Consider the following 25,703-nt stretch of genomic DNA (forward strand, 5'->3'; position numbering starts at 1 on the left):
TTGAGAAACTCTGGATTTTTTAAGCAATCAAGCACGTCTGTTTTGCCAAAGACACATTCCACCTGTGGTGATAGTTCAGAAACGCAAATATAGATGCAAATAAGTCTTCGGCTTGGCTTTGACTCATACAGTACTGGTGCAGTGACAACCCCAAATGTAACAATTAACCCAGAGCTACTTCTATGGACAATAAACTATAGCTTCATTAAATACTTACTGTGAGCATTTTCAGTGAAGAGATTTGGTGTTGAGGGGAGACAATAGACCCCTGGGGACCTCAGTCAACTAGGGTTTAAGTATATTTGACACAGAATCACTGCACTGATTGTAAAATACACAATACACAAAGTGAAAATTGAAAATGATACAAACAGTTCAATTTCAGTTGTCAAAGTTCCTCAGACCGTAAGGCAGTGTAGTATGTGTTCTAATAGCTTACCATAGGGCAGGAAGGGATGTGCTTTGTTGTTTGTTGTTGCTGAGGAAGTGTTGGGTGGAGCAGTGAATGAGGATTTGTGGACGATGTTGTCACATCTTTTATAATTCTATCTTTTACTGACTAGAACACAGTGACACAGCAGCAATAATAGCATGATATGTATCGATACATGTCATTTTCTATTCACAGCTTTGGCCATATATTGTATAAACAGACATGTTTTGCTGATATTGGCTTTATTTTGTTTCCATTTTCTCCAGTTAAGTTCAGCGGCAAGTTATTACAATGCCCCTGAACTTAATTTAATCATTGTGTCAATGTTGTCTAAACATACTGTAATTGTACTGTCTGTAAATTAAATAACTAAACATTAGCATAACATATTTAAACATACTAAACATATTTAATTTGTAAATCAGGAAAAGGAAAAGACCCCGGAAATGTAATGGTCCAGAAATTTATTTTTGTATTTTAAAGATTATAAATGAGCTTACCTTACAAAATATCCCAGGGTAGTAGGATTCCACTTATTTCATTTGACTGTAACATGCATTGATATCTACTGTAAATGCATTCTCATCTACATAATACAACAGTTCAATGTGTTCATGAAAACACCTCTCTCTCTCTTGTTGCCCTGGTTTTCACATTTTGGCTCTGACTTGACTTTGACTGAGTCTGCCGCTCTCAGTCAAAGCTGTTCGACGTTCTATTGTTTGTGGACTTTAAATATATATCATTAACTGTATGCTCTCCTCTCTTTTCTTCTCCTCTCCTCTCCTAGGTATCCTCTGCACTCTGATTTGGACCAAGCAGTGTGGGACTGGTTATACACCCCAAACTATCTGACCAGTTCGTTCTTCAGTTGTGTCTTCACCTAGTGTACCATATAGTTGTCCAGAGTCGAGTCCAGTCTGTGTAACTCTGATCTGGTATGGTCTGGCTCCAGTGAATATAGTCCAGGTGTAGTGGCATGGCAGGTAACATTGTTAATCAGTGACAAATCAGCGCCAAGCTGGAACCCAAGACTCTGCCTCCATTGACCTGTTCCACTTCCTGTATCGTGTCCCCTGGACAATCATGCAAGTACACACTGCGACCCCCTGGCCCTGGTCTCCATTCAGCCAATGAGGAGTACCTTTGTGAAGCCCCGTCCCTGGAGTTCACCACCACTTACAGAGATGCAGAGACCATTACAGGTAATTTATCCACCTGGCTGCAGCAACAGACCATGTTCACACGGTGGCCATCTTGCCATTAAGTTAATGAAATGCCACCCCGTTTCTTTCAATGCAAAATGCAAACTTGGCCGCCCGGGGATTGGGAATATGGTCTATGCATGGCCAGGTTTTATAATAGGTCTAGATAAGTCTTGCGTGCTTCAGCCAGCTCGTCGGTGCTCAACAGGAACAACTTGCAACCGAGAAAATAAGGAGAGTCTACCCACATAAAACATACTGGAGCAGTCGACTGGTGCTCCAGAATATTTTATTTGGATGTGAAAAAAATTGTGTGTGAAAACGGATGGGCAGATTTTCATGAAACTTGTGTGCTGCTCCGAAGAGGTGACGATGGTTGGATCACATAGTGACCTTATCGTGATGTAACTTCAAATATTGGCGAGATATCTTCAATAGTAGCTCCGTTGATTAGACATTGATCATTCAGTCAGAGCAACCATCCCACTGACCATACCGTCCCTTCGGGCTATGGACTCTACCCTCTCTAAAAGTGTAAAAACATATTTTTTCATTTCAGCTTGTATTTAATTGATTGAACTGAATCGATGCCTGACAAGTTCACAACAAAACTTTATTTGTCGTATCTGAACTGTGGAATTTCTATTGTGTGTGTGTGTGTGTGTGTGTGTGTGTGTGTGTGTGTGTGTGTGTGTGTTTTTGTGTATTTGTTGTATTTGTTTTGCATGTTGAAACTAAGCTGTACAGTTTACATTTTACTGGATATATTTCAGGGTCAGGTTAAGGTTGGATAACACACAATAGTCCATGAAAGTCAACAGACCCTTCTCACAAGTGTGAGTTACATAATATGTGTGTGTGAGTGCGTGCGTGCGTGCATGCGTGCGTGCGTGCGCGCGTGCGTGCGCGTGCGTGCGTGAGAGAGAGAGAGAATGTGAGAGAGAGTGTGAGAGTGTGAGAGTGTGTGTGTGTGTGTGTGTGTGTGTGTGTGTGTGTGTGTGTGTGTGTGTGTGTGTGTGTGTGTGTGTGTGTGTGTGTGTGTGTGTGTGTGTGTGTGTGTGTGTGTTGGGTTGGGGTGGGGATGGGGGCGGGTGTAAAAGTTCTGAGAAAGTGTCTCTTCATGACCCTTTGCTGTTGTCACATCCTGTCTCCAGAATGTGTGTGAGCGCACGCATGCATGCGTGTGTGTGTGTTTGTGTGTGTGTGTGTGTGTGTGTGTGTGTGTGTGTGTGTGTGTGTGTGTGTGTGTGTGTTAAAAGTTAAAAATAAAGACATTTCCCAGGGGACTTGGCCTGGCCATCTTCTCTCATCCCCGTCATCTTTTTTCCACCCTCCATTCTTATGCTATTGCACCCCAGGGTATACAGACATATAGGATAACACAAATATATCATGATACAGCACAGCACAGCACAGCACAGCACAGAACAACGCAGCACAGTGCTAGAAAACTTTGCTGCTGTAATCTTGTCAAAGTTAAACAAAGGTCACTGAAAGTCAGTCCTGTTGAGGAGTTAATAGGCTCATGCTGCCACCTTCTGGCCACTGCCTGAACTCACACTACTGGCTTCCACTACTAAACTGAAAGCTAAAAAACAAAACACAAAAAAGAAAATCCTTATAAATATGTTTTTGACCCTTTTGACCCATCTCTCACTGTTGGTGAACATGTTTAAGTCTAGATCAGGGGTCTTCAACAGGAGACTGTGGGACCCCTAGGCCCCACAGTTACTACAGGGGGTTGCCACATGTTTGTGTGATATGATTTTTAATTTTTTTAATTTACCATTTCAATCCCTTATCTGAGGGTAACAACTAGCCAAAAATGGCAGATCTATAAGCCCACAGCTTGTAGATCGGCAATCTTCAGCAAAAATGTTTGTTGTAGGGGGGAAAAGGAGCAAACCAAGTACAGAGCCAAAGTTTATTGAGGGTTTAAGTGGTTAAATTGGTTGGTTTAGTCAATAAATAAAATGAAAAACGTTATCAACAACACAATTGTATACAATGTAGTCGGGGGACGGGGGTCCCTGCTTCAATTCTGTCTCAGCTAAGGGGTCCTTGGCCTGAAAAAACATTGAAGACCCCTGGTTTAGATCATGAATGAACACAAAGAGTTGAATGGAAGCAGGCCCCCGATTGCCATGGGAATGGTTTTGGGAGAGCCATGTTCATTCTCCACGGTTACCAGCCAGTGGTGATGTAAAGAGTTGGGTAACGGTCATATTATGGGATGTTTACTGAGAAGTTGTACAGACAGACAAAGAGGAAGAATTAGAGAATGTTATATAGTAGATCGATGGAAAAAAAGGGAGGAAGACAACATTTTAATTATTGTATTGTAGTAGATCACTGGTTCCCAAACACTGGGTCGGGATCCATTTGTGGGTCGCGGACACATGTTTATGGGTCCTTTAATTTTTGGTTTCCTACGTTTTGTTTTTAATTAGGCCTATTATTATTTCAAAACATTTTCTAAAAAGATTCCCAAAAAAGCTATATATTTTTTTCAGGAATTAAAAAACAAATTAAATGGTTTTAGTTTTAGTTTTTTAAATAATTTCATGACGAAATCAAAGAAAAATCTAAGAAATTCCATAATTTAGAAAACAAATGTTTAAGAAGTAGTGAAAATAGCCAATCTATGTGTGGCGCGAAGCAACACATTGTGAGCTTGTAGATCTTTAAATTGTCACAACAAAATTCACACATTTTTAAACAATTTGTTTGTGGCCACAGGTGTGTTTATAGAGCATCAGTTCAACATAACAGGAACAGGATTGAGGTCGGACAAAATGACAATAATATGACAGGAACTTTACAGAACCTCAGTATCCCGGTGAGATTGTAGGTCTTGTAGACTGTAGAGCTTGTACATCTAATTTCGCTAGTTTGGGTCCCGGGCAAATATCTAATTTCTCTTTTGGGTCATGGGCTAAAAAGATTGGGAACCACTGTAGTAGTACAGCCTGATTTATACTTTGTCTTACGGTGGTGTCACGCGCCAAAAACAGCAGATGTTAGCAGAATCTCATAACGCGTCACGTACATCTGCTATCATTGTTGTCACACTTAGCTGTTGTACAACAGAATATAAGTACTTCTACCAACCAAGAATAATAATAATATAATTTTTAAATGCATAGATCACCACATTATCAAAACGTACAAGCTCAGTTTAAAGCAGAGGTAATGTTCAGAAAGCTGGGAAGTACTGATTGGATAAAAGGACGAATATTACAGGAATATTGGTAAACTTGTAAATATCGAATTTGTTTTATTCATAGCATTGTTATAAGAATTGTTACTGACAAACATATTTAACGTGACAATATATCAATGCCTTTTCTGTGATTTAATTTGATTTACATTTTTCCACGGTGACATGTCACCTGCCCCTGACATGTCACGGGACATAATTTCATGAAATCTAATGTCAGGCCAATGAAACCTTGAGTTGAATTTGAGAGGGAGAGAAAAGACAGACAGTTAAGTGTGAAAGACAGAGTTGTGGTGAGTTACCCACTGAATGAGTTATATAAGAGGAGACACAGCTGAATGTAAACTCCTGGGAACAGTTCCTGAGTCCAGTCCAATCACAGCATAGTAAACTACTGTATATCTACTGTATGTGTGCTGTGCGCATGCGCTTGCGTGTGTTGAGAAACCCACGGTTTCTGTGTCTGCTTGGTGGAAGAAATGTTTGCTCATGCCATGGAGGCAATGATGTCATCCTTTTACTCAACTCTCCTCTCTTCATCTCTCTCTTTCTCTCTCTCTCTCGTTCTCGTTCTCTCTCTCTCTCTCTCTCTCTCTCTCTCTCTCTCTCTCTCTCTCTCTCTCTCTCTCTCTCTCTTTCTCTCTTTACTTCCATGTTTCTGTTTCTAAATTAAATGTTGGTTCTTAACATGGTACTTAACAGGAAGTGAAGAGCTTTTAAGGGTCATTCATGTGGTCACAAAGGCTGTGTTGTGGAGGTGTGTCCTGTCTGACCTCAGTGTACCATCAGTGTCCAGAGGACAGGATGTCTGGCGATGTGAAGAAAGACCTTTGTTTGTGAAGGAGAATGAACAATGTTCTTGATAGGACTGAACAGCTAGTCGGCACAGTTCAGTTTACTTGTTAGTTTAAGTAACTTTTTTTTTTTTGTTATCAATTATTTTTATTTTCCATAACATAAAATTAGAGACATACATATGAATAGAACAAGAAAAAGTAAAACATTAATCAAAAGAAAAATGCAATTAACAGACAAACACAAACAATAGCAAAACAAGAAAAGGAAAAGAAAACCCACCCACCCCCTTTCCCCGGACCAACACGGAATGTACAATAGTGCATGCCTGTGCTAGGCTGTTACCACTATATAGTGATTTCTTGAATCATAGCCTTAAGCTTATCTGCAATGTCCGACCACATATTAATGTTTTCTTCTTTTGCTCCGTGTAACCTTGCTATCGACTGCTCTAAATATACTATATCTAGAAAGGTTAAGGCCCACTGGCGAAACGTTAACGTATGAGGAGGTTTCCACCGCGTAGCTACCATCTTCTTCGCCGCCGTTAATCCAGCAAAGAAGATGCGCTTGCGTATATTGTTTAGTTGCAACTGTGAGACGTCATTTAATAAAAATAAAGAAGGAGAAGATATGATATTAATACTAAAAATAGTTGAAAGTTTTGAGGCAACCATATTCCAGAATGACGACACATTTGGGCATTCCCAAACCATGTGAAGGAAGGTACCAATACTATTTGAGGCGCAGAGAGTGCAGTTGGGATTATTCAAAATCCTCATAGCACATAGTCTGCGGGGAGTTAAATAAGTCCGATGAACAAAATTTAAATGAATTTGTTGATGGTCTGGATTTCTAGAAGATAGCCTAATGTTAGACCACACTGTGTCCCAACAAAAGTCAGGGTCCAAATTTGGTACATCATTCCTCCAAACAGTATCAACAGATAGGGGCCCATAACTACAGTCTAATAAAAAACCATAGAGGGTGGAAACCAAACCTCTTGTTCTGTTACCATCACAGATAAACTCATGGAAGGGGTGCAATCTAAGGGGAGCTTGCCATGGGACCCCATAGGTCCTCATGGACAATCTCAGTTGGAAGTAGAAAAAAAGGGTATTTCCAGGCAGATTGAAGATGTCACACAAATCTCGAAAAGGTCGTAAACCATTTCTATCAAATAAGTCCCCTAATGTACGAATCCCCTTAGCCCTCCACCTTGGAAAGCGAATGGGGCGATCCTCGATTAAAAGTCTTTGATTATTGAACACTGGGGAAAATAAGTTCCATTTACAATCAATCTTACACATCTTTTCAGCTGCTCTCCATACTGCCACTAAATGAGAAATGATAGGTCCAAAGCGAACTTTGCATTGATGTGTAGTTATGTTTGAATAGATAAGATCTCTCAATTCAACAGGCTGCACTAAACTCTCCTCAAGCTCTCTCCAAGAAACCTTATTTGCTGGGTTAAACCAATTTAAAAGGGGGCGGAGCGTGAAGGCCCAATAATAAAATTTAAAGTTGGGCAATGAAAGGCCGCCATCATCTCTAGCACGCTGTAATAGAGAAAGTTTAAGACGAGGGCGTTTCCCTTTCCACACAAACTTAGATATCGAAGAGTGAAGCTTATTCCAGTATTGCGGCGGTGGTGGCAAAGGGAGCATAGAGCTTACAAAGTTAACCCTAGGAAGAACATTCATCTTTATGATTGAAACTCGAGCTTGGAGAGAGTTGGGCAAAGATGACCATCTATCTAAATCAAGACAAATCTTATTTAGAGTGTCACCATAGTTGTTCTTAACAATAGCCTGAAGAGAGGGGAAAATATCTATGCCAAGATATTTGAATTGGCTTACTACTGGGATTATGGGCGGCAGGATAGCAGATCTCATCTGATCATTTAGAGGTAGAAGGGCTGACTTCGTCCAATTAATTTTGTAGCCGGAAATGGAACTGAACTGATCAAAGATTTGAAGGACATGAGTAATTGACTGTGGTGCATTCTCAATGAACAGTAGAATATCGTCAGCATATAGGGAAATGCGATGCTGTGTGTTGTTAATCGAAACAGGAGTAATATCTGCAGACTGACGCACTGTCTGAGCCAAGGGTTCGAGTGAAAGTGCGAAAAGGAGAGGACTAAGGGGACAACCCTGCCTCGAAGATCTGCCAATCGTGAATAGCGGCGAACAGATCTTACCGGTTAGGACCATCGCTGACGGATTAGAATAAAGTACTTTAACAAAATGTATGAATGAAGCACCAAATCCCATTTTATCTAGTACAGCCCACAGGTAAGACCATTCCAGACGATCAAATGCCTTCAACGCATCGAGCGACAACACTGCGGCGGGGGTCCTCAGCTCCTTAGCCCTATCGATGATATGCAATAGTCGTCTAGCATTATCAGAGGCTAGTCTAGTTCCTATGAAACCTGTCTGATCACAGTGTACTAAGGTGGTCATAAAACCCTGCAAGCGACGCGCAAGCACCTTAGCAAAAACTTTTAGATCAGAATTCAAAAGTGAAAGCGGTCTATAGCTTGCGCAATCTGTGGGATCCTTGTTCTTCTTCAACAATAATGATATAATAGCTACATTCACATCCCTGGAGAAAGAGCCACTTTCAATTGCATATCGAAACATGTCTAGCATCAGCTGACCTAGATCTTCCCAAAAGATGGCATAAAGTTCAGGGGGTATCCCATCCAAACCAGGCGACTTGCCCCTACGCATTGCGAGCACAGCTTCCTGTAATTCCGCCAGATGGAGCGGTCTATCTAAGGCTTCCGCATCCGCCTCGCTAAGGGTTGGTAACTGTATGTTGGATAAAAAATTATTGCATACTGCATCATCGTGAATGACCTCGGAGGTGTAGAGCTCATCATAAAAAGCACGAAACGTGGCATTGACCTCTTTGGGTTCTGTAACCATGGCTCCCGTTGTTGATTTGACACTAACAATATCAGCAAAATGCTCATTGGATCTAAGACGTAAAGCCAGTAAGTGACTGGGTCTTGCACTATTAAAATAGTAGTTTTGCCTTGTGCGTTTCATTTGAAATTCTGAGCGGCGCTTGAGAATGGAGTTAATTTCTTTCTTAACTAGCTCCCTCTGAGTTGCTGTACTAACATCAAAGTTATTTTGGAGAGAATTATCCAAAGTAGAAAACCGAGATTCCAATTCCACCAGTTTGGCTGACCTTAATTTTCTCTGAGTGGACGCATAGAGGGTTGTATTACTCCTGATAAAGCCTTTAATTGCATCCCAAAGAATTCTGGGATCCTCAACTGAGCCTGTATTGATATTTATAAATTCACGCAAACCAGTTTGAAACTGAGCTACAAATGCCGCATCGCGCAGCAGTGTGGTGTTAAACCGCCATCTAGGAGCTCTATCTATAACCTGTTTCAGTGAAGCAACACACAGCACCGCCTTGTGATCCGAGAGTGACATTGGGAGCAACTCTACCTTGGCAATTTTATGAAACAAGCTAACAGGGGCAAAAACGTAATCGATCCTAGAGAATGAAGCATGCCTACCCGACAGAAAAGAAAAATCTCTAACCGTTGGGTTCATTAAACGCCAGATGTCGAGTAAGCCAGTTGAGTTTGCCCAAGCACGTAGTTCTGCAGACGCTAGTGCTTGTTCTCTGCTTTCTACCCCAGTGGATCTATCTAGGTTATGTTGCCATGTTGCATTGAAGTCAGCACCAACAATGATTTTGAAATCCGTCAGTTCCAATAAGGTTTTAGTTAGTAATTTGTAAAACTCTTTGTCTAAAACATTTGGAGCATACACAGAGACTAGTGCTAGCATTTTACCCTCCAAGCGGATTTTAGCAACAGCTATCCTCCCGTCACTGTCAGACCAATCACCCAAAGAATCCAACCTAAGGTTACGTCTAGCCAATATGGCTACTCCCTTGGTTTTGGAAGAAGCAGCTGAAAAGGCTAAAACACGATAATGTTTATTAGCCAATCGGTTGGAATGCTCTTTTAAAAGATGAGACTCCTGTATAAATGCAAAGTCAATTGATTTAGATCGCAAAACCCCCAAAATGCTGGTTCGCTTATGCGGTATATTCGCTCCCCTTACATTGAAACTTAGAAATTTATATTCTGTCATAATTGTGGTTCAAACCATACGCACAGCAAGCACAGTAGAACATTTTAGAATTTCCTAGTTGGTCCCTCACAACAAACCTTCCCAACAGAAAAACAAAACAACCCCAAAAGGAACAGAAAGGAAAAAGCAACATCAAACGAACATAAAAAAACACATAACATTGAAGCTTGAGGGGGAAAACCCCATTAGCATCAGAGTGCACAAAAACAGTTCCCCACCCCATCAACCTATTAGTCAACCTTCATTTCACTCTGTCAGAGAGTGCAAACAAGTAACTGCCCAAAAGTAACCATACATTGCCCTCTGGTGGTTATGTAAATATATAACAGATCACCAAAGTAAAAACAACAACAACAAAAAAGTGCCTTCTTGTGGCTGAATAGCTCTTAAACATTCCATCAGCTCAAATTATGATCAATCTCCCCACTTCATATCACTTAAATAAATGAGAATGGTATGTTAACATTTCTAGTAAAGAAGGGGGAGAGAAAAAAGAAAAGAATAAAGGGAAAAAAAAAAATTGAGGGGACTATAACAACTGTAATAATAATAATCAGTCCAGCATTAGGCCCACTTAGAATGTGATAAAGCCCTATAAGCCACGCTAATGCAAATAACCAAACACTTGTGACAGATAAGTGGAAATAAGGCTGTCACCACGACAAGGCACTAATATAATATTAATAATAAAAATAAATAAAAAAGGAAATCAGTGTATATGATATAAAAATATATGCACTTACATATGTAGTTAGAAATAGAAATTAAAAGCACATCCGGGGGGCCATATGCAGCAAAGCACACACAGTGTTAATGCATACTGCGCCACATACAGCCCCCCCATGCATCCATGCATACAAACCACAATTACTAATTAGAAGGGGGAAAAAAAGGAAAGAAAAGAAAAGTCTGTATACATAAGTATTTACATAAAACACAGTTATGTATGATCAGGAAACCATATACAACACAGCACACATAATGCATACTGCGCCATATACAGCTCCCTGTACATGCCCAAAAGGCCAGTGCAAACTTAGATAAATGTCAATCATATTAGTTAAGTCTGTTTCCGTCTTAAACAGTAAACTACCATACTTCAAACAGTGAACCTACCCAATCACGACTACAAAATAAATATCCCAATACAGAGCTCCCCTCTCCCCCCATCAAGAAATTAACATTTTAACAAGTAAATTAACATTTTAACAAGTAAAGTAGGTAAATAACTACCCCCCCCCCCCCCCCCCCCCAGACAGCGGATCCACAAGCACGTAGAGCCAACGCGCCACGAGATCGTACATCCGCCAGCTATTGAGATTAGAAAAAAAAAGGAAAAAAAAGAACGAGTCAATGAGCCAGGGAGAGAGAGAGAGAGAGAGAGAGAGAGAGAGAGAGAGAGAGGAGAAGCAGAGATAGGTAGAGAGACATAGAGAAAGGGCGGGAGAGCGAGTGGTCTCTGGAACCGCGGAGCCTTCACAATTTAGACCATATTATTTATATCTGTTTCACCTTAAACAGTAGGCTACATTACTCAATACAAAGGCCAAAGCCCAGTCTCGCCCTCCTACCCGAAAAAGTAGCGTTTTAGGCGGCATAAACGAACCATAAACTAACAACCAACATAGCCGCCATTACCTAACAGAAAGAGAGAGAGAGAGAGAGAGAGAGAGAGAGAGAAAGACACACACACACACACACACACACACACACACACACACACACACACAGCGAGAGAGAGAGCCAGAGAGAGAGAGAGAGAGAGAGAGAGAGAGAGAGAGAGAGAGAGAGAGAGGGAAAGCCGAGATAGATAGAGAGACATAGAGGGAAGACGATAGAGAGAGCAGGCTCCGTCCGAACCGCGACACGGAACACGTTAGACAAAGCCTAACAGAGAGAGATAAAACCCTCTAGACCTATATAGTAAGCAGCACAACGCTCAATAAGAGCAAAGAAAAGGAATACAATAATAACAAGAACAATGTCCATTATATTCAAACAAAAAAGACAGTGAATTATGCTTATAGCTTTAGCAGCCCTAAATCCTCTCTCCTTGCGGTAACCTAAATTAAAACGAGTAACACCCATCTGCTTACAGATCTTGTTAAAAAATAAAACAAATAAAATAGGTATTATGAAACGAAACACTTGAAAACACAACGTCAAGTCAGATGATGAGTCCAAAACAATAAGTAGGCTTACATTAACAACTCACCCTTTGGGGAGGAGGAGGAGGAGAGAGTGAGGAAAGAAAGACGCTGCGTAAAAGTCATCTCCAAAGTCCCAGCCAGCTTACCAACAGTCCATTAAAGGCAAAAGGATATCACATCGGCAGAATGTGTTTGAAAGCACGCGATCACGAAAGCAAAAGTGTCCCTGGTAAAAGTTAGTTCTCTGTAACTGTCGTCTCATCATCCTGCGTAGCTAGAGTCTCGTCCGCAGCACCTGGAGTCTTGAACTTATCCTTGCAAAAGGCCAGAGCTTCCTTGGGTGAGTTGAAAGTAGAAGTCGCCTCATCCACGGTTATCCAGAATTTGCTCGGGTGCCTTATTCCGTATTTAACCCCTTCCGCGGTGATGGAACGTAGGAATTCCTTTACTGGCCCGAAAGCTGCCCTTCTCTTTGATGTTTCAGCAGACCAGTCGGGGAAAATATACACCTTTTTGCCATTGTATGTCAGTTGGCCTGCTTTCCTGGAGAGCTGGAGTATGCGTTCCTTTACCCGGAAAAAATGGATCCTTGCCAGGAAAGCCCTTGGCTTATCAGAACGTGGATTGCCGGTCCGATGAGCACGATCCACCTCCGGGGGGGAGTCGGGAAACTCGTCGGGGAATGTTTTCTGCAAAAAAGACTGGATAAAGGCCACTGGGTCAGCCTTTTCTAGCCCAGGAGAGATCCCAATCACTCTTATGTTGTTCCTACGACTCCGGTCTTCTGCTATGACGAGCTTCTCCTCCAGATTAGCACATCTTCTCTCCAATTCAGTGATACACATCTGCAAACTGTCCATGGAGGAACCAAAGTTCTCAATGGCCTCCCCCTGTTCAGCCACGGTCGTGTTCAGCGTGGCGACTGCAGGACGCAGCTCCTTTCCGAAGTCATCAATCTTCTTCAGTAATTTCTTCTCCAAGCCAAGCATCATGGGTTGAATAAAACCATCCATAAACTCTTTCAGTGATTCCTTGAGGACCTCGCGCAGCATGCTCTTTGTAACCGGAGCGTCAGCGTCGCCCTGCATTGCGCCGGCCATGTTGTCGGCGTTTGCGGTCGGAGACCTGGTACTCCTCGACCTCGTGTTAATCGTATTCGGCATGAAACACGAAACAACTGCAAAAACAGACGCTCACCAGTGTTTTGGGCGTTTAAAGTCTCAAAAGAACTATAAAGGCAGTAAAAAATGGGCTTAAAAAATGTGAAAACTATGCACCTCCACAGAGCTCAACAAACGCGTCCTACTCGGTCGCCATCTTGTCGGAACTCTCTTAGTTTAAGTAACTTAACTTCTTCTGAACACAACTCTTCACAACTTAACTCTTCTTCACAACTCAACTCTTGACTTAATTCATCACTTTATTTAAACTCTTCACAACTTAATTTTAATGAATATTGTGTATCTGTAAAGCACTCTGTGCACTCGTGCTGTGAAGATGTGCTATATAAATAAAGTTCATTCATTCATTCAACTTCATTATTCACTCAACTTTTCTGCATATTCACTTGGCACTTAACTTCAATCATTACAGATGAAGCTGAAGGGATGATACATGGTTAAAGAATTCTTTTTTTTTAATCCCTGAGACGTGGGATGTGTTATAGACATTAACAGCATTGGTGTATAGTCAGCAGCGTACAGGTTTTTCTTGACAGAAAACAAACAGGAAGTCAAATACTAAAACTGTAATGATGGCTTTGGGCTGGCCAGCCGTCAGCTATGTTTAGACTAAAGAGAGAGAGAGAGAGAGGGAGAGGGGATAAAAAGAGACAGAGCTAGGATTACTGTTGGCCACAGCGAGAGAAAGGGTCGGTGGGTGCTGTGTGTGGGGGCGAGAGAGCGAGAGAGAAAGGGGCAAAAAAGTGTGAGTAGCGTAGAAAACGGTCCATGGCAAAGGGAGCAAAATGGAGCGAAACGGAGCAGAGAGGGAAAGAAAGTTACTACATCTGGTTGTGGTCTGAGGGGACCAGCTGAGAGAGACAAGAAGAGAGAGGCGGTCCGTATGGGTAGCGTCAATGGTATGTCAGGCATGACGAACCAGTTTGGCCTGGGTCACTCCTCTCTCTCTCTCTGTCTCTCTGTCTCTGTCTCTCTCTCTTGCTCTCTCTCTCTCTCTCTCTCTCTCTCTCTCTCTCTCTCTCTCTCTCTCTCTCTCTCTCTCTCTCTCTCTCTTCCTGTCTCCTCATTCTAGCTCCCGGCTCCCCTCTCTCCCTGTCTCTCTCTCTCTCTCTCTCTCTCTCCCTCTTGTCATCTGTGTGTCGTTTCTCGTTTTGGTTGACCTTGCTGTTTGGACTGGAGGAAAATGTGACTGAGAACAGGAGCTTGTTGGTTGTTGGGGCTGCGAGCACCATGAGTGAGTATATACTGTATACCGGGAATACTGTTGTACTGGACAGGACATACAGTAGCTGTCTGTTTCAAATAGTCTCTAAGTTGAGGCCAAGTTTAGAAGCGGTCTGGCCAACAGCTGTCTTGTCTGTCTCTGTTGTTCCTGAAGATTCAGTCTAAAAAGTTGAAACGTAATCCTAAGAGTTCTCAGTTCATCATTAGAAGTTGTTGTGTAAGTGTGCGTTGAGTAGAAACTTCTTTATAGCTATAGGAAGGAAGGAAGGAAGGTTGAGTTTGATTGTGTCCTTCAGCTGGTTCTGGGTCTCAACGCTGCCATGTTTTAGAGGCTGCAGACATGTTAGACTGGACTACTGTATTTGAAAGTGTCTTGGCTCTGTGTACTCAGAATGCAGTGGGCTTCAATCCTACATGTGTTGATACAATTCTGCAGAAAGATGGATAAAACATGGAGAAAGCAATACAAAATGTAATGCAAATTGGTTGCAACACCAGTGGAGAGCTTTCCTGGCACTTTTTGGACAACATTCCCAATGCTCCTGTCTCTGTCAAAGTGTGTGTGTCCTCCTTGCATACGTGTGTCTTATGGTGTGCTCACTGTATTTCTACTGTATGCAGAAGTACTGCATACTGCTCCTTGTCTGTGTAAATATTGGAGGACGACAGGTGACAAACTCATCTATTATTACATTTGAACTTGACCTTTTAACAAAGTCCGTCCTCCTGGAGCTATACTGGCTGGTAATAACGCTGTAGGATACAGCTAGGATTGACCAAGGTCTCAGATTTTCTTGGATAAGTGGAACTAGTTTAATTTGTGGGATTTCCCTTTCCTCCTCACACTCTGGTGTTAGGATTGCCCAGGGAAACATGAAGGAGTGAAATGCAATAAGCAAGGAGACATGGTACTAGCTGTCAGTATTATTCAATGTAACAATAGCCCACATTTGTAGAACTGATCAAGTATTCTTTGCACTTCCTGTTGACACCTTTGATTGACAACTCGACGAACCAATCAGAATACTACCCCAGGTGTTATCTTATTGTAATAAAAGCAGTGTGAACTGACACAGAGCTACTGGTCTATAATTCTCTATTTGTTTTTAAATCCCAATGCCCTCAGTGCCCTGGTTGGTTGGCTGGTGATTCACAACCAGCAGGTTGACAGGGTCAGTGAGTCGACAAATCCATGGCCAAGAATCAATGGTCTTGATGTTTCTGTCTTATTTTTAGCCCCATGCACTTGTGACAGGGACCTTAGGATAGCCAGTCTGTTGGTCAGCCATCCACCACTTACAGAATAATGAAATAATACAATTATTATACAACTAATAATAACAAAGCTTAATGCAGTCAGCATGGATAAACCCTAATGATTTTGGTGACACGAGAGTTTCCTCTAGAGTCACCCTTCAAGGCCAGTCCACACAAATGATTGAATTCCATGGAACCTCTTGCAACTACTTGCAACCGTTATCCCAAATGGCAGCTGCAAGGAGTTGCATTGGTGTGGACTGGCCTTAAAACAGTTTTGTTGCAAGGAGCTGGTGTGAACTGGCCTTTAGGCCAAACTTTCCATTTGCAAGTTACCTCAAAATGTAACAGACAGATTGGCATGAAACCTGTACGTTCATGCTCACTGGAGGCTTAACCTTAACTGTTTGAGTGATCCTATGATCCTTCCTCTAGGTCAAAATATCAACTTTGCACACAACATATCTAATAATATATCACACAGCTTCTAGAATGAATCCTCTAATTTTCATGGCCTTTCCTCTTGTACTACCCCCCCTTTTTCCAGTTAGTTTTGAGGAGCAGCATGGCATGTATATAAAATATCCTTTATTTGTGGTGTTTATTAGATGACAAATGACTTGATACTTCTTGAGTCATGTTGAAAGCATATCTGACAGCCTGTCTGTCTCTATGTGGGTGTGTGTTCTCGTCTGTGACATTGTTTCACACTCTCAATAACCTAGGCCAAAGCTGGGTACCAGAACCTGAACACGGTGATCAATTCAGGCGCAGCGAACACCTGGCCAAGCCGTGGAGGATTTTAACCCCTAGTCTCCACAGTGGTGGACAGGAATTGCAACTCACCGCCACTGCGCCGCCACCCCAGCACCTGTGTTTAAGAAGAGCATTTTATATTCTGCGCTTTAACCCATGCATCAACGGGGAGCCCAGCCCCTGGTCAGAAACTTTGACTACGGCCCAACAGTGAAAGTGTCATTCAGTGGTGCTTCTTTTCTTGTCCATGCACACACACAGTGTGAGATCTGATAATGTAATCAGCTTTCTTAGTTCTATAACTCTAGCAGCTCCATCAATGAGCTGTTGAGAGAGGGCGAGATCATTTAGCGACCTCCAACCGGGTTGCGACCTGGTCGGTAGTTTTCAGCGACCGGGTCGCTAAATCTACCGACCGGGCCACAAAATCACCGACCGGGTCGCTAAATCTACCGACCGGGCCGCAAAATCACCGACTGGGACGCTAAATCGACCGACCGGGTCGCTTATCCACTGACCGGGCTGCTAACCCTAACCCTAACCCTAACCCTAACCCTAAATCACCGACCGGGTCGCTAAATTAATGCCCAGGTCGCTAATTACCAACCGCCGGTCCGGGTCGCGTCCTGGGCGCTAACTCTACCAACCGGGTCGCTAAATCTATCGACCGGGCTGCTAAATCACTGACCTGGCCGCTAAATATGCCGACCTGGTCGCTAAATCTACCAACCGGGCCGCTAAATCACCGACCTGGTCCCGGTCGGTGATTTTGCAGCCCGGTTGGTAGATTTAGCGACCCGGTCGGTAGATCTAGCGACCTGGTCGGTGATTTTGCAGCCCGGTTGGTAGATTTAGCGACCCGGTCGGTAGATTTAGCGACCCGGTCGGTGAAAACTACCACCAGGTTGCGACCAGGTTGGAGGTCGCTAAATGATCTCGCTCCTACTGGAGCTGTGGCTGTCTGATAGTTCTTTTTGGGGGAGACGAGAGAAGACCAGTAGTAGTAGATAAAGTGAATAAAAAATAAATAAAAAAAAAGAAAAGGAAAAAAGAAAAAACATGGATACATTGTTTGACTGTAATCTAGTTGGCACAGCAGCAGCAGCTGGTCGGCCAAACTGGTGTCCCTTGAGACAAGACAAGAAGTCCAGTTGTGCTTTGGGATTTTATGACACACCCCGTTGGATTAGTTTGCCTTGAAAATGTATCATTGGTGTGCCTTGGACACATATAATTTTAAAACCACTGGCTCATAACAATCCAGTGCAATATTTAATACTTTTAAATCATTATTTTCATTACAACTAAAACACTACAGAAGCAGACTTTACAACACACCATCAACCAGAGGGAGGGAACTAATAAGTAAAAGACAAGACTGAAAATCTACCTTGGAGAATGATAGCACTGACTGAAGGCTGGAAGTAGAAAATAATTTGGTCATATTATCTAACACAAACTGTAAACACAAGTTCTGTAACGTCCTGTAATTTGAGTTAGTTCCTCAGGAAAGGTATTATGCTGGGTTGTCACAGAAACATGATCCTGAATTAACCTCATATTTGATTGAATAAAAAGTTGATGGTTGAAATGTCCATTTACTGTACGTCTTTGTATTGTGATTAACTATATTACTTTTCTATAGAGTAGTTGTTCCTATTATTGTGTCCATTTGTGTTGTAATTAGGTTATAGATTCTGTGATGGAAACACATTGGCTGTAGAGTGCGTGTGTGTGTGTGTGTGTGTGTGTGTGTGTGTGTGTGTGTGTGTGTGTGTGTGTGTGTGTGTGTGTGTGTGTGTGTGTGCGTGCGTGCGTGCGTGCGTGCGTGCGTGCGTGCGTGCGTGCGTGCGTGCGTGCGTGCGTGCGTGCGTGCGTGCGTGCGTGCGTGCGTGCGTGCGTGCGTGCGTGCGTGCGTGCGTGCGTGTTTTGCTGTCTCAGCAAGTCAGCAGTCATTCCATCTGGATTAGGCACTAACAGCCGTGTGTGTGTGTGTGTGTGTGTGTGTGTGTGTGTGTGTGTGTGTGTGTGTGTGTGTGTGTGTGTGTGTGTGTGTGTGTGTGTGTGTGTGTGTGTGTGTGTGAGAGAGAGAGTGAGAGAGATGCAGACTGACTGAAACAGTGGGGATTCACACAGGATATGTGTGTGTGTGCGTGCGTGCGTGCGTGCGTGTGTAGCCTACATGTGCATGCCATGTATGCTACTGCTGACAGAGTCTTGGCCTTTGTAGTCAGTTAACAGCAATTACTGTGACTGTGCACAGAGCTCAAATCTTTATGTCCTAACTCCATAATACATTTGGGACCTACAAGCGAGTTGGCTATTGTAGCTGTTCACCAATCACCATATGACAAAATATATAGCAAAGTGTATAGTGATTAACAAAAACAACAACACAAAAGTAACAACATGGAAAGAAACATCACAGGAATTGTTCCCATGTACAGTAGGTTAACCACATGCACCTTCACTATTCTGAGCTTGTCCTAATAGGCTAACATTTGGCAATAGTAGCAGATTGACAGGCTCACAACATGTCACAGTGCATTTGAGCTTGTAGATTGGCTATTTTTGCAGAAGAGAGTTACTGTAGATGGGAAAAAAGCCCACCTATAGGGCACCCTGGTCATATAAGTATATAGATGCTTTAAGTGGTTGAAGATGAACATTCTGAAAACCATAGGCTGATTTTAACGGCCCTCTCTTCCAATGGACACATTTCCTGTTCCATAGTGTGCTAAGCAGACCTTGGAATGCGGAAGTGTGGTTATTTAAGATGACTTGATTTTCCACTGTACCTCATATAGGTCATGTGGCCTCCAGTTAAAATAGTAATGCACTTCAGAGGAACACTGTTGGCTTTATAGATGTGACGGCACAGCAGCAGTCAAATTCATAGTATACTGTATGTTAATTAGAATCAGAAAAGAGAGTCAGAACTTAAATGTTTGGTGAGAACCCATCATTAAACAAAGACCAGTTCATGCACTACAAGTCATATGTCATTATGGTTAATTCACACATAATAATACAACCTATAATTATGCTGGAAAGAAGACAAAGAAATATGGCTCCATGCAGGTTTTATTTCATATTTACATAATCATTGTGGATCTTCATACTTTTTTGTCAGCACATTAAGGCATTCATAAATATTCCCTTGTAGTACAAAGAAGATGTAGATAACGCAGTACATATCCACTTTTTAGAATAAATAAATACCTTGAATTTGAGACAGTCATAGCTCTCCAGTTAACTTGGTATTAGTAGATGAGTGTAGTAGATGATTAGTAGATTCTAGTGATTTACAGTACAGTAGGAGACTAGGAGTCAGCACAATGTACTGTGTCTTTCCAATGTTTTTCTCAAGGATAGTTTGTATACTTTATTATGAGAAGTGAAGGCAAGGAAGGAGATCTTCCAGCCACTAGCCTACCCGGCTTGGTTGCCATAGCTTTGAACAACCCTCTCAAACCACAACATTTTGTGTTGTGTTTGGTAACCATGGAGTGTGTACAATTTTCCTGGCTCTTGTTAGCACAGTCACAGTGACGCCTCAATGTTAACACAGCACTACTCACAACCTACCATGGTCATGGTAGGCACATTCTGTGCCGCATACATTCAGACAGTACAGTAGACTATACGTTAGGGTCTACTCTAGACTGTAATGTTTGTTGACATCGTAATGTTGGCAAAGAGCTGCTGGTAGTGGTGGTGCAGTTCCTCAAACCACCACCTGAGGTCCTCCTAAACCATCCGTTGTCACTTGAAGGAAGAATACATCTCCAAACAGTCAAGGAACTAAATTTGTTCACTGAAAGGTTGCCAGATCAAATAAGTAGTGCTAGGAAAATCTCAACAACTCGAGTCAAGGTGCCCTTTACAGGGTATTTTACCAGCAACAGGTCAGGTGGAGCTTTGTGGCCAACAGTACACTGGTGAGGTGTGAATGTGTGTCACACTAATGCCTGACTTACACTTGGTTGCGCATCATGTTGCACACCGAAAATAGCCAATAGACAAGCTCACTGTCTCACAACATTGCAAGAATGCGTTGTAGATTGGCTATTTTTGGTGTGTGACATCGACACGCTACTCAGGATACTGTAAATCATGCATAACAGTGTAGTAGTAGAGCAGTGCTCACTGCTCAGTTAACCATCTCTGATTTAGATAGAGGGGAAAAAGCATGAATAATTTCTGAATACACTTATCTCTACTTAAGATTACCTTTTTAAGGTTTACTATGAGAAATGTCACAGCTTGTCCACGTGTAGACGTGAAGCCGTGTGTGTACAATTTTTTACAGTCTATGGGTTGGTTCGTTGGACACATCACTGTGACATCACAGGTGACATCACCTATGTAAAAGTCCATATATGGGTATTCCCCAGAATCCCTTTAATGCCCATATATGAAGATCCCTGATGTCATCGATATATATCACTGGCCAGATGGCCAAGACATGGTCCATATCTGTGTGGCTGGTTCAGATAGGGATCTCCATGTATGGGCATAAAATATATTGTATGCTGTCATGTCATGTCATGTCATGTCATGTCATGTCAAGGATGTACTATATACAGTACATGGATCTCCATATATGGGTAACTGGTCCGATATACATCACTTGCCAGATTGCCAGATGGCCAAGAATTGGCCCTTTAGGCTGAGGCGTCTTACTAGTTTAGATGCAGTGTTTTTCAGTGAATCTCATAGTTACACCAACATTGTTCTTTAACACGTTTATGTTGTTCTTAAACTCTTTATAAAGATTATAATTTCCATGTGGCCAAATGAGGTGTGGATAACCAACACCACCCTAGGAAAATAGCAGCCATCCCGTACTACTCACCACTGAACACAGCATCGAGACTGAACAGGGAGGCCATGCCATTATTAGACTCTAAATGTGCAACCTCCCGTCTTCTAAAGATTAAACCATTAACCATTAAGATTAAGTCATTCTGTTTGTCTCTTTCCCTTTGTGCAGATGTGTGTAACGATACTGATTTGCCGGAGCTTGAGATCATCAGTCTATTGGAGGAGCAGTTCCCTGTTTACCGGCTAAGAGCAGATACTGTCATCGGTTACGATCAAGATGATTGGCTGCACACGCCGCTGGTCGCCCCCGACGCCGCCCTTGAACTCACTACGGAACAGATAGAGGAGACCCTCAAATACTTCTGTAAGTCACCCATACTGTTATCACATGAAAGTGAAACAAACACCCATGTCAAATGCTCTTATCAAAGACTTCGGGATATCCTAAGTAGTGTTTGAAACACCTACACCACTGTACTTCATTTAGTCAATGTACAAGGCGTGCTTGACTCCTGAAGAAATGTTGGAGCCGATGTAGATTTATCTTTTAAATAAATGTAGCTATTTTATTAGACTGACAGAGTCAGAGGACAGCATGCAACATATAGGACATGAACCGGATTTTCTTTTATTGAGATTAGCTTACCATAGGGGTAGGGGAAGGTATACTACATAAAAAACAGTTGTTCTGAATCACTTCAACAACTGTACTGCGGCTATAAGATTTCAGACTTTGACATGATAAGGCTCTGATATGGAGAATGTCAATAAAAATGTAACCTTATAATAATGTGCGATAAGTCTGAGAGGCAAAGAACTCCACGTCTGTTACTTTCCTTCATCACGACATCTTATCATTATCATCAACAACAAACTGTTTATATTTTCATAATTGAATATACTAGTATAAAAACAGCAAACAAAAGCTGTTGTCTTCATATCGGTTGGTTCTAGTCCAACCAACTACAGTTGTTTTAATATGGTTGTAATGGTTCCATGCCGTTTAATATCATGAGCATTGATTGCATTTGGTTAATTTCTTTCAAAATCTGCATCATTGAAGATACATTTGTTCTATTGTATTTTATTCTATGTTGTATTTTGGTGGCTATGTGGTCATATGGGCGTGGATGTGACATCTGCACAGTGTTGCCACAACAAATGTAGACACGGTCGTCTACACAACCTATGATGGTAGAGACTGTGTGTGTGTGTGTGTGTGTGTGTGTGTGTGTGTGTGTGTGTGTGTGTGTGTGTGTGTGTGTGTGTGTGTGTGTGTGTGTGTGTGTGTGTGTGTGTGTGTGTGTGTGTTGCTAAACTAAGAGCTGTCCTAAGGCTTGACCTTTCTGTCATGTCATTCATCTGGACTCACAGAGAGGGGGGAGAGAGAGAGAGAGAGAGAGAGAGAGAGAGAGAGAGAGAGAGAGAGAGAGAGAGAGTGAGAGAGAGAGAGAGAGAGATGCATCACAAAGATAATACAGTGGTCAGTCAGGTCTCATGGTTATCATCGGTGACCTCTCTCTGGTTGTAGAATGTGTTAATTATTGACATTGAGTGCTTCAGTGTCTGGTCCCTGTCCACACTGTCATAGAGACTGTCATGTTGTGTGATTATGTAACAATCTCCAACATGATATCCTCATTACATATTATTTATTTATTACATACATAACCCATGTTGCATCAGAGAGGGGAGTGGCCTGGTGATGACACGGCATGCAGCTGACCAATCACAGAGGAGCCTCTGTGCTTTACTCCATGTTGTGATGACATTCCCACCATGTGAGTTGTACAGACAGGGGGGGGGGGGGGGGGGAAGGGACGTCTGATTGGCTGATGTGATCCAGATGTGAATCAATCTGCCAGAGCTTCTGTCGCTTGAGTCAGATGCATTTTTTATCCATACTAAAAAGTATTAAACTAGGGTATAATAATGCTGAGTCCTATGGCGGTCTCATGGATCTAAAAGCCGGGGTACAGTGAAAAACCTCCTCCCTTTCATATATAACAAGGTATTTATTCTAAGCACATCATCCCATGAATTGGTGTAGCCAAACATGTAGCCTGATGTGTTTTAAAAAGAAAATATTATTATTATTTTATTTCTTTCTTTTTTTACACAGTTTGTAATTTCTTTTGAAAAAAAGGTAATAACAAAGAGTTATACTAAAAAAAGAATATATATATATATATATATATATATATATTTGAATAAATAAATAAAAACATTTAAGGAGCAATTCAAAAGATGACACTGATTTGTTGAGGTCTATGAATGGTCGCTCCAGAATGATAATCACAATGTCCTTTTGTATCATGGAGGTTGCCTGTTAGCCTCCATGTAGCATAAGCTATGCCAACACTACAGCTCTGTCGTGCCAACTGGCCTCCTATGCTGCTGCTCCCGCCTTGCTGGAGTTGGAGGCTGTTACTATAGCAACCTTTCAGAAGGACAAAGTAGGCGAGGGGGCGGGTGGTGGAAGGGATGATGCTGATGTAAGGCTGGAGGCGGGTCCAAGCTGAAGACACAGCCTTCCGATTGGTCTCGCATAATCTGTAGTCCTGCCCACTTGCCTGAGTCATCGTTCTCATCATTTCTGCTGCAAAACCCGTGACTGCTGCTGCTTCTGCACTCTTCTTTCCCTCCCTCTTCCACTCTCTTTCTCCCTCTCTCCATCTCTCTCCCTCTCCCCCTCCCTCTCTCTCTCTCTCTGTGTGTGCATTAATGGTGGCAGTCCATGTGTGTAGCGCTTTGCAGGATGTTTTGAAAAGGACACAGTAGCTTTGTATGCATGTCCTCAGCAGAGGACAGACAGAGACAGACCTCGGAAGGCAGCCGACAGGTTGAAGGACAGCCAGGAAGAGACACATGATAGATGGGCCCATGAGAGGACGGGACATTGTCACATGATTGGAGGCTGGACGGATAGTTGAACAACTACCCAGAGAGATGGGAGGAATTGTTAGATACAGGGACAGACAGGCATACAGGGCATTTCGGAAAGCCGATTCTCACTGAAGGGTGGACAGATAGGATGCATGGAAGGACGTTAGAGTACTAAGGATGTTGTGATCATAACAGGAAAGACAACTCCGAGACAACGCACCACATAAGCATCATCGTTTGGATAAATGAAGATTGCATCCAACACTGGTCGGCCTCTGATTAACCCGGGACAACCTTAAAAGATGGGACACCATACATACTGTCACTGATGAGAAGTGTCCAGAGTCCCAACCGAACCTCGCACCAACTGGTGAGCCCCTAGGCATGCTGGGACACAGGAATCTCTAGAGGAAATCTGGGGACTTGACTGACTATCTGAGGACAAACCAGGTGTCTTACATTCTAAACATGCTGGGACATTGGACGTGCCGGAGACACTGAGCCGAGCATGGTGGGACATGGTAAAAGACACAGTCTTGTCTCTGAACAGTGAGACGCGATGAAGAGACGAGGACAGACGAGAGACCGGAGGTTTGTCAAGGCGGACTACTATGAGCTGGATTGGTACTATGATGAATGTGCCGATGGTAAGGGAAATGCTCTCTACTATGCCAGTCAGACACACACATTACATGTCACATCCATTCTCAGACATCATTTCATAGCACATGCTCACCAAATGGGGACAATCTCCTTTCTAACAAAAAAGAAGAGAAGACAGGAGAGGACAGAGACAAGAAACTAAGGGCAGAGAAGGTGAAGGACTTGCATCGCAGGTCTCCAAACAGAATTGAACCGGGGACATTGCTTTGGTAACATATACCGTGCACAGCACAGTGGATAAGAGAATGAATGGGTTTCATAACTAGCTTTAGCAGACAATGATACCAGCTATTGTGTTGGTATTAACATGTACTGTATGTGAGTGTGTGTGTGTGTGTGTGTGCTGGTGTGTGGTAACAGGGCTGATGACACTGGGTCATGTGACTTTGTTGACAGGTTCTGACACCGCAGTTGGTATATTACCTGCCTTCTGCTGCTTTCTCATCCTCCCTTCCTCCCACTCTCCATCGTCTCTACCTTTCCCTCCATCTCTCTCTCTCTCTCTCTCTCTCTCTCTCTCTCTCTCTCTCTCTCTCCCTCTGCTGGGTTTGATGTTTACCTGCTTTCCTTGTTTCTTTGCAGCACATGCAGTGCTTGGTAAAGTCACTCTGGATTAGAGCATCTACTAAATGCCTACAAGTACCTAAGTAAGGACCATTTAAAAAATATATATATGGAGAGAGAGATTTGGTTTATCCTAAGGACGCTAATCTCCGGAAGAGCAGACTTCATCAAAGATGAGAAGACTACAGATGATCAGATGAGTAGAATGGCAGTAGCTGTTGTGGCTGGGCGAAACCACTACATGTATTAGTGAGAGTAGAGAAGCAGAAATAGAAAGCAGCTGATCGGGTGGGTGGGTTATTCTAAGCTGGTACGAGAGAGCGAGTTGGAAGTAGGTTGTCATATATTTAGCTCATTGATTTACAGGGCTGCCTCCACAGCAGCCTGCCAATGGTTCCCTGGCATCCACAGA

The 25,703-nt window shown here is 42.5% G+C and overlaps 1 protein-coding gene across 2 annotated transcripts in view; it reads left to right on the top strand.

Moving 5' to 3' along the window:
• The first annotated feature begins 1,442 nt into the window (after positions 1-1,442).
• Positions 1,443-25,703, top strand: part of trak1a (trafficking protein, kinesin binding 1a) — a 50,706-nt gene continuing 26,445 nt past the window's right edge. Inside the window, exons 1-3 of one of the 2 annotated variants that reach the window (XM_080720953.1) lie at positions 1,485-1,521; positions 1,552-1,638; positions 21,348-21,542. The gene's annotated coding sequence lies outside the window, so the exon portion shown is untranslated. Of the gene's footprint in view, positions 1,639-21,347; positions 21,543-25,703 lie in introns of both variants that reach the window. The other variant, XM_080720952.1, reaches the window with a different exon arrangement.

The sequence above is a fragment of the Nannobrachium achirus genome, assembly GCF_963921795.1.
Source record: "Nannobrachium achirus genome assembly, chromosome: 2".
Taxonomy (NCBI): Eukaryota; Metazoa; Chordata; class Actinopteri; order Myctophiformes; family Myctophidae; genus Nannobrachium; species Nannobrachium achirus.